Source organism: Heptranchias perlo, unplaced genomic scaffold (assembly GCF_035084215.1).
Source record: "Heptranchias perlo isolate sHepPer1 unplaced genomic scaffold, sHepPer1.hap1 HAP1_SCAFFOLD_169, whole genome shotgun sequence".
Taxonomy (NCBI): domain Eukaryota; kingdom Metazoa; phylum Chordata; class Chondrichthyes; order Hexanchiformes; family Hexanchidae; genus Heptranchias; species Heptranchias perlo.
Genome location: NW_027138958.1, coordinates 338,225 through 351,583, shown reverse-complemented (window position 1 = coordinate 351,583; position 13,359 = coordinate 338,225). Strand labels below are relative to the sequence as shown.

At 47.7% G+C, this 13,359-nt stretch overlaps 1 protein-coding gene across 1 annotated transcript in view; it reads left to right on the top strand.

Annotated features, from left to right (window-relative positions):
* Positions 1-13,359, top strand: part of LOC137309568 (tetraspanin-4-like) — a 308,549-nt gene that overhangs the window by 200,510 nt on the left and 94,680 nt on the right. The window lies entirely within an intron of this gene.

Here is a 13,359-nt window from a genome sequence, read left to right as displayed (position 1 = left end):
TCCTGCTCACACCTCCCCGCTCACATCTTCCGCTCACACCTCCTGCTCACACCTCCTGCTCACACCTCCCCGCTCACACCTCCCCACTCATATCTCCTGCTCACAACTCCTGCTCACACCTCCCTACTCACACCTCCCTACTCACACTTCCTGCTCACACCTCCCTGCTCACACCTCCCCGCTCATATCTCCTGCTCACACCTCCCTGCTCACACCTCCCCACTCACATCTCCCACTCACACCTCCTGCTCACAACTCCCTACTCACACCTCCCTGCTCACATCTCCCGGTCATACCTCCTGCTCACACCTCCATACTCACACCTCCCCGCTCACACCTCCCGACTCACATCTCCTGCACACACCTCCTGCTCACACCTCCCCCTGATACCTCCTCCCCACACCTCTATCTTTCACCTCCGGTTCACACCTCCCTCTCACACCTACGTTTCACACCTCCCGTCCCATACCTCCCGGTCACAACTCCCCTCTCACACCTCCCGTCTCACACCTCCTGGTCACAACTCCCCTCTCACACCTCCCGCTCACACTTCCCGGTCACACCATGCTGTTGCATATCGCACTCACACATCTGTCTCACTCCTCCCCCTGGGGTTTGGAGTTACAGTGAGTCACACTCCACTCTCTGCTCAGGTGATCGATTACATTAGATCTATCATGGATCCACTGAGAGTAGATTCCCAGGATATGGATGGAGAGCTCCAAGGCAAACTAGGACAGAACCCAGAGAGAGTAATAACAGCACTGGAGACTGTACCAGTGAGGATCATAACAGCACTGGAGACTGTACCAGAGGGGATGATAACAGCACTGGAGACTGTACCAGAGAGGATAATAACAGCACTGGAGACTGTACCAGTGAGGGTAAAAATAGCACTGGAGACTGTACCAGAGAGGATAATAACAGCACAGGAGACTGTACCAGTGAGGATCATAACAGCACTGGAGACTGTACCAGAGGGGATAATAACAGCACTGGAGACTGTACCAGTGAGGGTAATAACAGCACTGGAGACTGTACCAGAGAGGGTAATAACAGCACTGGAGACTGTACCCAGTGAGGATAATAACAGCACTGGAGACTGTGCCCAGTGAAGATAATAACAGCACTGGAGACTGAACCCAGAGAGGGTAATAACAGCACTGGAGACTGAACCAGAGAGGATAATAACAGCACTGGAGACTGTACCCAGAGAGGGTAATAACAGCACTGGAGAATGTACCAGAGAGGATAATAACAGCACTGGAGACTGAACCCAGAGAGGGTAATAACAGCACTGGAGACTGAACCAGAGAGGATAATAACAGCACTGGAGACCGACCCCAGAGAGGGTAATAACAGCACTGGAGACTGTACCAGAGAAGATAATAACAGCACTGGAGACTGAACCCAGAGAGGGTAATAACAGCACTGGAGACTGAACCAGAGAGGATAATAACAGCACTGGAGACTGTACCCAGAGAGGGTAATAACAGCACTGGAGACTGTTCCAGAGAGGATAATAGCAGCACTGGAGACTGTACCAGAGAGGATAATAACAGCACTGGAGACTGTACCCAGAGAGGGTAATAACAGCACTGGAGACTGTACCCAGAGAGGGTAATAACAGCACTGGAGAATGTACCAGAGAGGATAATAATAGCACTGGAGACTGTGCTCAGTGAGGATAATAACAGCACTGGAGACTGTACCAGAGAGGGTAATAACAGCACTGGAGACTGAACCAGAGAGGATAATAACAGCACTGGAGACTGTACCCAGAGAGGGTAATAACAGCACTGGAGACTGTACCCAGAGAGGGTAATAACAGCACTGGAGAATGTACCAGAGAGGATAATAATAGCACTGGAGACTGTGCCCAGTGAGGATAATAACAGCAATGGAGACCGACCCCAGAGAGGGTAATAACAGCACTGGAGACTGAACCAGAGGGGATAATAACAGCACTGGAGATGGTACCAGAGAGGATAATAACAGCACTGGAGACTGTACCCAGAGAGAATATTAACAGCACTGGAGACTGTACCAGAGAGGGTAAAAGCAGCACTGGAGACTGTACCAGAGAGGGTAAAAGCAGCACTGGAGACTGTACCAGAGAGGATAATAACAGCACTGGAGACTGTACCAGAGAGGATAATAACAGCACTGGAGACTGTACCCAGTGAGGATAATAACAGCACTGGAGACTGTACCAGAGGGGATAATAACAGCACTGGAGAGTGTACCAGAGAGGGTAATAACAGCACTGGAGACTGTACCCAGAGAGGGTAATAAAAGCACTGGAGACTGTACCAGTGAGGATAAAAGCAGCACTGGAGACTGTACCAGAGAGGATAATAACAGCACTGGAGACTGTACCAGAGAGGATAATAACAGCACTGGAGACTGTACCCAGTGAGGATAATAACAGCACTGGAGAGTGTACCAGAGAGGGTAATAACAGCACTGGAGACTGTACCAGTGAGGGTAATAACAGCACTGGAGACTGTACCAGTGAGGGTAATAACAGCACTGGAGAATGTACCAGAGAGGGTAATAACAGCACTGGAGACGGAACCAGAGAGGGTAATAACAGCACTGGAGACTGACCCCAGAGAGGGTAATAACAGCACTGGAGACTGAACCAGAGAGGGTAATAAGAGCACTGGAGACTGTACCCAGAGAGGGTAATAACAGCACTGGAGACTGTACTCAGAGAGAGTAATAACAGCACTGGAGACTGTACCCAGAGAGGGAAATAACAGCACTGGAGACCGAACCCAGAGAGGGTAATAACAGCACTGGAGACAACCCAGAGAGGGTAATAACAGCACTGGAGACTGTACCAGAGAGGATAATAACAGCACTGGAGACTGTACCCAGAGAGGGTAACAACAGCACTGGAGACAACCCAGAGAGGGTAATAACAGCACTGGAGACTGTACCAGAGAGGATAATAACAGCACTGGAGACTGTACCCAGAGAGGGTAATAACAGCACTGGAGACTGTACCCAGAGAGGGTAATAACAGCACTGGAGACTGTACCAGAATGGATGATCACAGCACTGGAGACTGTACCAGAGAGGATAATAACAGCACTGGAGACTGAACCAGAGTGGGTAATTACAGCACTGGAGACTGTACCCAGAGAGGATAATAACAGCACTGGAGACTGTACCAGAGAGGATAATAACAGCACTGGAGACTGTACCCAGAGAGGATAATAACAGCACTGGAGACTGTACCCAGTGAGGATAATAACAGCACTGGAGACTGTACCCAGAGAGGGTAATAACAGCACTGGAGACTGTACCCAGTGAGGATAATAACAGCACTGGAGACTGTACCCAGAGAGGATAATAACAGCACTGGATACTGTACCAGTGAGGATAATAACAGCACTGGAGACTGTACCCAGTGAGGATAATAACAGCACTGGAGACTGTACCAGTGAGGATAATAACAGCACTGGAGACTGTACCAGTGAGGATAATAACAGCACTGGAGACTGTACCAGAGAGGGTAATAACAGCACTGGAGACTGTACCAGAGAGGATAATAACAGCACTGGAGACTGAACCAGAGAGGATAATAACAGCACTGGAGACTGTACCAGAGAGGGTAAAAGCAGCACTGGAGACTGTACCAGAGAGGATAATAACAGCACTGGAGACTGTACCAGAGAGGTTAATAACAGCACTGGAGACTGTGCCCAGTGAGGATAATAACAGCACTGGAGACTGTACCCAGTGAGGATAATAACAGCACTGGATACTGTACCAGTGAGGATAATAACAGCACTGGAGACTGTACCCAGTGAGGATAATAACAGCAATGGAGACTGTACCAGTGAGGATAATAACAGCACTGGAGACTGTACCAGTGAGGATAATAAAAGCACTGGAGACTGTACCAGAGAGGGTAATAACAGCACTGGAGACTGAACCAGAGAAGGTAATAACAGCACTGGAGACTGTACCAGAGAGGATAATAACAGCACTGGAGACTGTACCAGAGAGGATAATAACAGCACTGGAGACTGTACCAGTTAGGGTAATAATAGCACTGGAGACTGTACCAGAGAGGATAAAAACAGCACTGGAGACTGTACCCAGTGAGGATAATAACAACACTGGAGACTGTACCAGAGAGGATAATAACAGCACTGGAGACTGTACCCAGTGGGGATAATAACAACACTGGAGACTGTACCAGAGAGGGTAATAACAGCATTGGAGACTGTACCCAGAGAGGATAATAACAACACTGGAGACTGTACCAGAGAGGGTAATAACAGCACTGGAGACTGTGCCCAGTGGGGATAATAACAGCACTGGAGACTGTACCAGTGAGGGTAATAATAGCACTGGAGACTGTACCAGAGAGGATAAAAACAGCACTGGAGACTGTACCCAGTGAGGATAATAACAACACTGGAGACTGTACCAGAGAGGATAATAACAGCACTGGAGACTGTACCCAGTGGGGATAATAACAACACTGGAGACTGTACCAGAGAGGGTAATAACATCACTGGAGACTGTGCCCAGAAAGGATAATAAAACCACTGGAGACTGAACCAGAGAGGGTAATAACAGCACTGGAGACTGTACCAGAGAGGATAATAACAGCACTGGAGACTGGACCAGAGAGGGCAATAACAGCACTGGAGACTGTGCCCAGTGAGGATAATAACAGCACTGGAGACTGTACCAGAGAGGATAATAACAGCACTGGAGACTGTACCTCAGAGGATAATAACAGCACTGGAGACTGTACCTCAGAGGATAATAACAGCACTGGAGACTGTACCAGTGGGGATAATAACAGCACTGGAGACTGTACCAGTGGGGATAATAACAGCACTGGAGACTGTACCAGAGAGGGTAAAAGCAGCACTGGAGACTGTGCCCAGTGAGGATAATAACAGCACTGGAGACTGTACCAGAGAGGATAAAAGCAGCACTGGAGACTGCACCCAGATGATAATAATTGCACTGGAGACTGTACCAGAGAAGTTAATAACAACATTGGAGACTGTACCCAGAGAGGGTAATAACAGCACTGGAGACTGTGCCCAGTGAGGATAACAACAGCACTGGAGACTGAACCAGAGAGGATAATAACAGCACTGGAGACTGTACCAGAGAGGATAATAACAGCACTGGAGACTGTGCCCAGTGAGGATAATAACAGCACTGGAGACCGAACCCAGAGAGGGTAATAACAGCACTGGAGACTGAACCAGAGAGGGTAATAAGAGCACTGGAGACTGTACGCAGAGAGGATAATAACAGCACTGGAGACTGTACCCAGAGAGGGTAATAACAGCACTAGAGACAAACCAGAGAGGATAATAACAGCACTGGAGACTGTACCCACAGAGGGTAACAACAGCACTGGAGACAACCCAGAGAGGGTAATAACAGCACTGGAGACTGTAACAGAGAGGATAATAACAGCACTGGAGACTGTACCCAGAGAGGGTAATAACAGCACTGGAGACTGTACCAGAGAGGATAATAACAGCACTGGAGACTGTACCCACAGAGGGTAACAACAGCACTGGAGACAACCCAGAGAGGGTAATAACAGCACTGGAGACTGTACCAGAGAGGATAATAACAGCACTGGAGACTGTACCCAGAGAGGGTAATAACAGCACTGGAGACTGTACCCAGAGAGGGTAATAACAGCACTGGAGACTGTACCAGAATGGATAATCACAGCACTGGAGACTGTACCAGAGAGGATAATAACAGCACTGGAGACTGAACCAGAGAGGATAATAACAGCACTGGAGACTGTACCCAGAGAGGATAATAACAGCACTGGAGACTGTACCCAGTGAGGATAATAACAGCACTGGAGACTGTACCCAGAGAGTGTAATAACAGCACTGGAGACTGTACCCAGTGAGGATAATAACAGCACTGGAGACTGTACCCAGAGAGGATAATAACAGCACTGGAGACTGTACCCAGTGAGGATAATAACAGCACTGGAGACTGTACCCAGAGAGTGTAATAACAGCACTGGAGACTGTACCCAGTGAGGATAATAACAGCACTGGAGACTGTACCCAGAGAGGATAATAACAGCACTGGAGACTGTACCCAGTGAGGATAATAACTGCACTGGATACTGTACCAGTGAGGATAATAACAGCACTGGAGACTGTACCCAGTGAGGATAATAACAGCACTGGAGACTGTACCAGTGAGGATAATAACAGCAATGGAGACTGTACCAGTGAGGATAATAACAGCACTGGAGACTGTACCAGAGAGGGTAATAACAGCACTGGAGACTGTACCAGAGAGGATAATAACAGCACTGGAGACTGTACCAGAGAGGGTAAAAGCAGCACTGGAGACTGTACTAGTGGGGATAATAACAGCACTGGAGACTGTACCAGAGAGGGTAAAAGCAGCTCTGGAGACTGTACCAGAGAGGATAATAACAGCACTGGAGACTGTACCAGAGGGGATAATAACAGCACTGGAGACTGTACCAGAGAGGGTAAAAGCAGCACTGGAGACTGTACCAGAGAGGATAATAACAGCACTGGAGACTGTACCAGAGAGGTTAATAACAGCACTGGAGACTGTGCCCAGTGAGGATAATAACAGCACTGGAGACTGTACCCAGTGAGGATAATAACAGCAATGGAGACTGTACCAGTGAGGATAATAACAGCACTGGAGACTGTACCAGTGAGGATAATAACAGCACTGGAGACTGTACCAGAGAGGGTAATAACAGCACTGGAGACTGAACCAGAGAAGGTAATAACAGCACTGGAGACTGTACCAGAGAGGATAATAACAGCACTGGAGACTGTACCAGAGAGGATAATAACAGCACTGGAGACTGTACCAGTGAGGGTAATAATAGCACTGGAGACTGTACCAGAGAGGATAAAAACAGCACTGGAGACTGTACCCAGTGAGGATAATAACAACACTGGAGACTGTACCAGAGAGGATAATAACAGCACTGGAGACTGTACCCAGTGGGGATAATAACAACACTGGAGACTGTACCAGAGAGGGTAATAACAGCATTAGAGACTGTACCCAGAGAGGATAATAACAACACTGGAGACTGTACCAGAGAGGGTAATAACAGCACTGGAGACTGTGCCCAGTGGGGATAATAACAGCACTGGAGACTGTACCAGTGAGGGTAATAATAGCACTGGAGACTGTACCAGAGAGGATAAAAACAGCACTGGAGACTGTACCCAGTGAGGATAATAACAACACTGGAGACTGTACCAGAGAGGATAATAACAGCACTGGAGACTGTACCCAGTGGGGATAATAACAACACTGGAGACTGTACCAGAGAGGGTAATAACAGCACTGGAGACTGTGCCCAGAAAGGATAATAAAACCACTGGAGACTGAACCAGAGAGGGTAATAACAGCACTGGAGACTGTACCAGAGAGGATAATAACAGCACTGGAGACTGGACCAGAAAGGGCAATAACAGCACTGGAGACTGTGCCCAGTGAGGATAATAACAGCACTGGAGACTGTACCAGAGAGGATAATAACAGCACTGGAGACTGTACCAGAGAGGATAATAACAGCACTGGAGACTGTACCAGTGGGGATAATAACAGCACTGGAGACTGTACCAGAGAGGGTAAAAGCAGCACTGGAGACTGTACCAGAGAGGATAATAACAGCACTGGAGACTGTACCAGTGGGGATAATAACAGCACTGGAGACTGTACCAGAGAGGGTAAAAGCAGCTCTGGAGACTGTACCAGAGAGGATAATAACAGCACTGGAGACTGTACCAGAGGGGATAATAACAGCACTGGAGACTGTACCAGAGAGGGTAAAAGCAGCACTGGAGACTGTACCAGAGAGGATAATAACAGCACTGGAGACTGTACCAGAGAGGTTAATAACAGCACTGGAGACTGTGCCCAGTGAGGATAATAACAGCACTGGAGACTGTACCAGAGAGGATAATAACAGCACTGGAGACTGTACCAGAGAGGATAATAACAGCACTGGAGACTGTGCCCAGAGAGGATAATAAAACCACTGGAGACTGTACCAGAGAGGATAATAACAGCACTGGAGACTGTGCCCAGAAAGGATAATAACAGCACTGGAGACTGTGCCCAGAAAGGATAATAAAACCACTGGAGACTGAACCAGAGAGGGTAATAACAGCACTGGAGACTGTACCAGAGAGGATAATAACAGCACTGGAGACTGTGCCCAGTGAGGGTAAAAGCAGCACTGGAGACTGTACCAGAGAGGATAATAACAGCACTGGAGACTGTACCAGAGAGGGTAATAACAGCACTGGAGACTGTACCCAGTGAGGATAATAACAACACTATAGACTGTGCCCAGAGAGGGTAATAACAGCACTGGAGACTATACCAGAGAGGATAATAACAGCACTGGAGACTGTGCCCAGAAAGGATAATAACAGCACTGGAGACTGAACGAGAGAGGGTAATAACAGCACTGGAGACTGTACCAGAGAAGTTAATAACAGCACTGGAGACTGTACCAGAGAGGGTAATAACAGCACTGGAGACTGTAACAGAGAGGATAATAACAGCACTGGAGACTGTGCCCAGTGAGGATAATAACAGCACTGGAGACTGTACCAGAGAGGGTAAAAGCAGCACTGGAGACTGCACCCAGATGATAATAATTGCACTGGAGACTGTTCCAGAGGGGATAATAACAGCACTGGAGACTGTGCCCAGTGAGGATAATAACAGCACTGGAGACTGAACCAGAGAGGATAATAACAGCACTGGAGACTGTACCAGAGAGGATAATAACAGCACTGGAGACTGTGCCCAGTGAGGATAATAACAGCACTGGAGACTGAACCAGAGAAGGTAATAACAGCACTGGAGACTGTACCAGAGAGGATAATAACAGCACTGGAGACTGTGCCCAGTGAGGATAATAACAGCACTGGAGACTGTACCAGAGAGGATAATAACAGCACTGGAGACTGTACCAGTGAGTGTAATAACAGAACTGGAGACTGTACCAGAGAGGACAATAACAGCACTGGAGACTGTACCAGAGAGGGTAATAACAGCACTAGAGACTGTACCAGTGGGCATAATAACAGCACTGGAGACTGTACCAGAGGGGATAATAACAGCACTGGAGACTGTACCAGAGAGGGTAAAAGCAGCACTGGAGACTGTGCCAGACAGGATAATAACAGCACTGGAGACTGTACCCAGAGAAGGTAATAGCAGCACTGGAGACTGCACCAGAGAGGATAATAACAGCACTGGAGACTGTACCAGAGATGATAATAACAACACTGGAGACTGTACCAGAGAGGGTAAAAGCAGCACTGGAGACTGTACCAGAGAGGATAATAACAGCACTGGAGACTGTATCATTGGGGATAATAACAGCACTGGAGACTGTACCAGAGAGGGTAAAAGCAGCACTGGAGACTGTACCAGAGGGGATAATAACAGCACTGGAGACTGTACCAGAGAGGGTAAAAGCAGCACTGGAGACTGTACCAGAGAGGATAATAACAGCACTGGAGACTGTACCCAGAGAAGGTAATAGCAGCACTGGAGACTGTACCAGAGAGGATAATAACAGCACTGGAGACTGTACCAGAGAGGATAATAACAGCACTAGAGACTGTACCAGTGGGGATAATAACAGCACTGGAGACTGTACCAGAGAGGGTAAAAGTAGCACTGGAGACTGTACCAGAGAGGATAATAACAGCACTGGAGACTGTACCAGAGAGGATAATAACAGCACTGGAGACTGTACCAGAGAAGTTAATAACAGCACTGGAGACTGTACCAGAGAGGGTAATAACAGCACTGGAGACTGTACCAGAGAGGATAATAACAGCACTAGAGACTGTACCAGTGGGGATAATAACAGCACTGGAGATTGTACCAGAGGGGATAATAACAGCACTGGAGACTGCACCAGAGAGGGTAAAAGCAGCACTGGAGACTGTACCAGAGAGGATAATAACAGCACTGGAGACTGTACCAGAGAGGTTAATAACAGCACTGGAGACTGTGCCCAGTGAGGATAATAACAGCACTGGAGACTGTACCAGAGAGGATAATAACAGCACTGGAGACTGTACCAGAGAGGATAAAAACAGCACTGGAGACTGTACCAGAGAAGTTAATAACAGCATTGGAGACTGTGCCCAGAGAGGGTAATAACAGCACTGGAGACTGTACCCAGTGAGGATAATAACAGCACTTGAGACTGTACCAGAGAGGATAATAACAGCACTGGAGACTGTACCAGTGAGGGTAAAAATAGCACTGGAGACTGTACCAGAGAGGGTAATAACAGCACTGGAGACTGAACCAGTGAGGGTAAAAATAGCACTGGAGACTGTACCAGAGAGGATCATAACAGCACTGGAGACTGTACCCAGATGATAATAATTGCACTGGAGACAGTTCCAGAGGGGATAATAACAGCACTGGAGACTGTATCGGAGAGGATAATAACAGCACTGGAGACTGTGCCCAGTGAGGATAACAACAGCACTGGAGACTGTACCAGAGAGGATAATAACAGCACTGGAGACTGTACCAGAGAGGGTAATAACAGCACTAGAGACTGTACCAGTGGGGATAATAACAGCACTGGAGATTGTACCAGAGGGGATAATAACAGCACTGGAGACTGCACCAGAGGGGATAATAACAGCACTGGAGACTGCACCAGAGAGGGTAAAAGCAGCACTGGAGACTGTACCAGAGAGGATAATAACAGCACTGGAGACTGTACCAGAGAGGTTAATAACAGCACTGGAGACTGTGCCCAGTGAGGATAATAACAGCACTGGAGACTGTACCAGAGAGGATAATAACAGCACTGGAGACTGTACCAGAGAGGATAAAAACAGCACTGGAGACTGTACCAGAGAAGTTAATAACAGCATTGGAGACTGTGCCCAGAGAGGGTAATAACAGCACTGGAGACTGTACCCAGTGAGGATAATAACAGCACTTGAGACTGTACCAGAGAGGATAATAACAGCACTGGAGACTGTACCAGTGAGGGTAAAAATAGCACTGGAGACTGTACCAGAGAGGATAATAACAGCACTGGAGACTGTACCAGAGAGGATAATAACAGCACTAGAGACTGTACCAGTGGGGATAATAACAGCACTGGAGACTGTACCAGAGAGGGTAAAAGCAGCACTGGAGACTGTACCAGAGAGGATAATAACAGCACTGGAGACTGTACCAGAGAGGATAATAACAGCACTGGAGACTGTACCAGAGAAGTTAATAACAGCACTGGAGACTGTACCAGAGAGGGTAATAACAGCACTGGAGACTGTACCAGAGAGGATAATAACAGCACTAGAGACTGTACCAGTGGGGATAATAACAGCACTGGAGATTGTACCAGAGGGGATAATAACAGCACTGGAGACTGCACCAGAGAGGGTAAAAGCAGCACTGGAGACTGTACCAGAGAGGATAATAACAGCACTGGAGACTGTACCAGAGAGGTTAATAACAGCACTGGAGACTGTGCCCAGTGAGGATAATAACAGCACTGGAGACTGTACCAGAGAGGATAATAACAGCACTGGAGACTGTACCAGAGAGGATAAAAACAGCACTGGAGACTGTACCAGAGAAGTTAATAACAGCATTGGAGACTGTGCCCAGAGAGGGTAATAACAGCACTGGAGACTGTACCCAGTGAGGATAATAACAGCACTTGAGACTGTACCAGAGAGGATAATAACAGCACTGGAGACTGTACCAGTGAGGGTAAAAATAGCACTGGAGACTGTACCAGAGAGGGTAATAACAGCACTGGAGACTGTACCAGTGAGGGTAAAAATAGCACTGGAGACTGTACCAGAGAGGATCATAACAGCACTGGAGACTGTACCCAGATGATAATAATTGCACTGGAGACAGTTCCAGAGGGGATAATAACAGCACTGGAGACTGTATCGGAGAGGATAATAACAGCACTGGAGACTGTGCCCAGTGAGGATAACAACAGCACTGGAGACTGTACCAGAGAGGATAATAACAGCACTGGAGACTGTACCAGAGAGGGTAATAACAGCACTAGAGACTGTACCAGTGGGGATAATAACAGCACTGGAGATTGTACCAGAGGGGATAATAACAGCACTGGAGACTGCACCAGAGGGGATAATAACAGCACTGGAGACTGCACCAGAGAGGGTAAAAGCAGCACTGGAGACTGTACCAGAGAGGATAATAACAGCACTGGAGACTGTACCAGAGAGGTTAATAACAGCACTGGAGACTGTGCCCAGTGAGGATAATAACAGCACTGGAGACTGTACCAGAGAGGATAATAACAGCACTGGAGACTGTACCAGAGAGGATAAAAACAGCACTGGAGACTGTACCAGAGAAGTTAATAACAGCATTGGAGACTGTGCCCAGAGAGGGTAATAACAGCACTGGAGACTGTACCCAGTGAGGATAATAACAGCACTTGAGACTGTACCAGAGAGGATAATAACAGCACTGGAGACTGTACCAGTGAGGGTAAAAATAGCACTGGAGACTGTACCAGAGAGGGTAATAACAGCACTGGAGACTGTACCAGTGAGGGTAAAAATAGCACTGGAGACTGTACCAGAGAGGGTAATAACAGCACTGGAGACTGTACCAGTGAGGGTAAAAATAGCACTGGAGACTGTACCAGAGAGGATCATAACAGCACTGGAGACTGTACCCAGATGATAATAATTGCACTGGAGACAGTTCCAGAGGGGATAATAACAGCACTGGAGACTGTATCGGAGAGGATAATAACAGCACTGGAGACTGTACCAGAGAGGGTAATAACAGCACTAGAGACTGTACCAGTGGGGATAATAACAGCACTGGAGATTGTACCAGAGGGGATAATAACAGCACTGGAGACTGCACCAGAGGGGATAATAACAGCACTGGAGACTGCACCAGAGAGGGTAAAAGCAGCACTGGAGACTGTACCAGAGAGGATAATAACAGCACTGGAGACTGTACCAGAGAGGTTAATAACAGCACTGGAGACTGTGCCCAGTGAGGATAATAACAGCACTGGAGACTGTACCAGAGAGGATAATAACAGCACTGGAGACTGTACCAGAGAGGATAAAAACAGCACTGGAGACTGTACCAGAGAAGTTAATAACAGCATTGGAGACTGTGCCCAGAGAGGGTAATAACAGCACTGGAGACTGTACCCAGTGAGGATAATAACAGCACTTGAGACTGTACCAGAGAGGATAATAACAGCACTGGAGACTGTACCAGTGAGGGTAAAAATAGCACTGGAGACTGTACCAGAGAGGG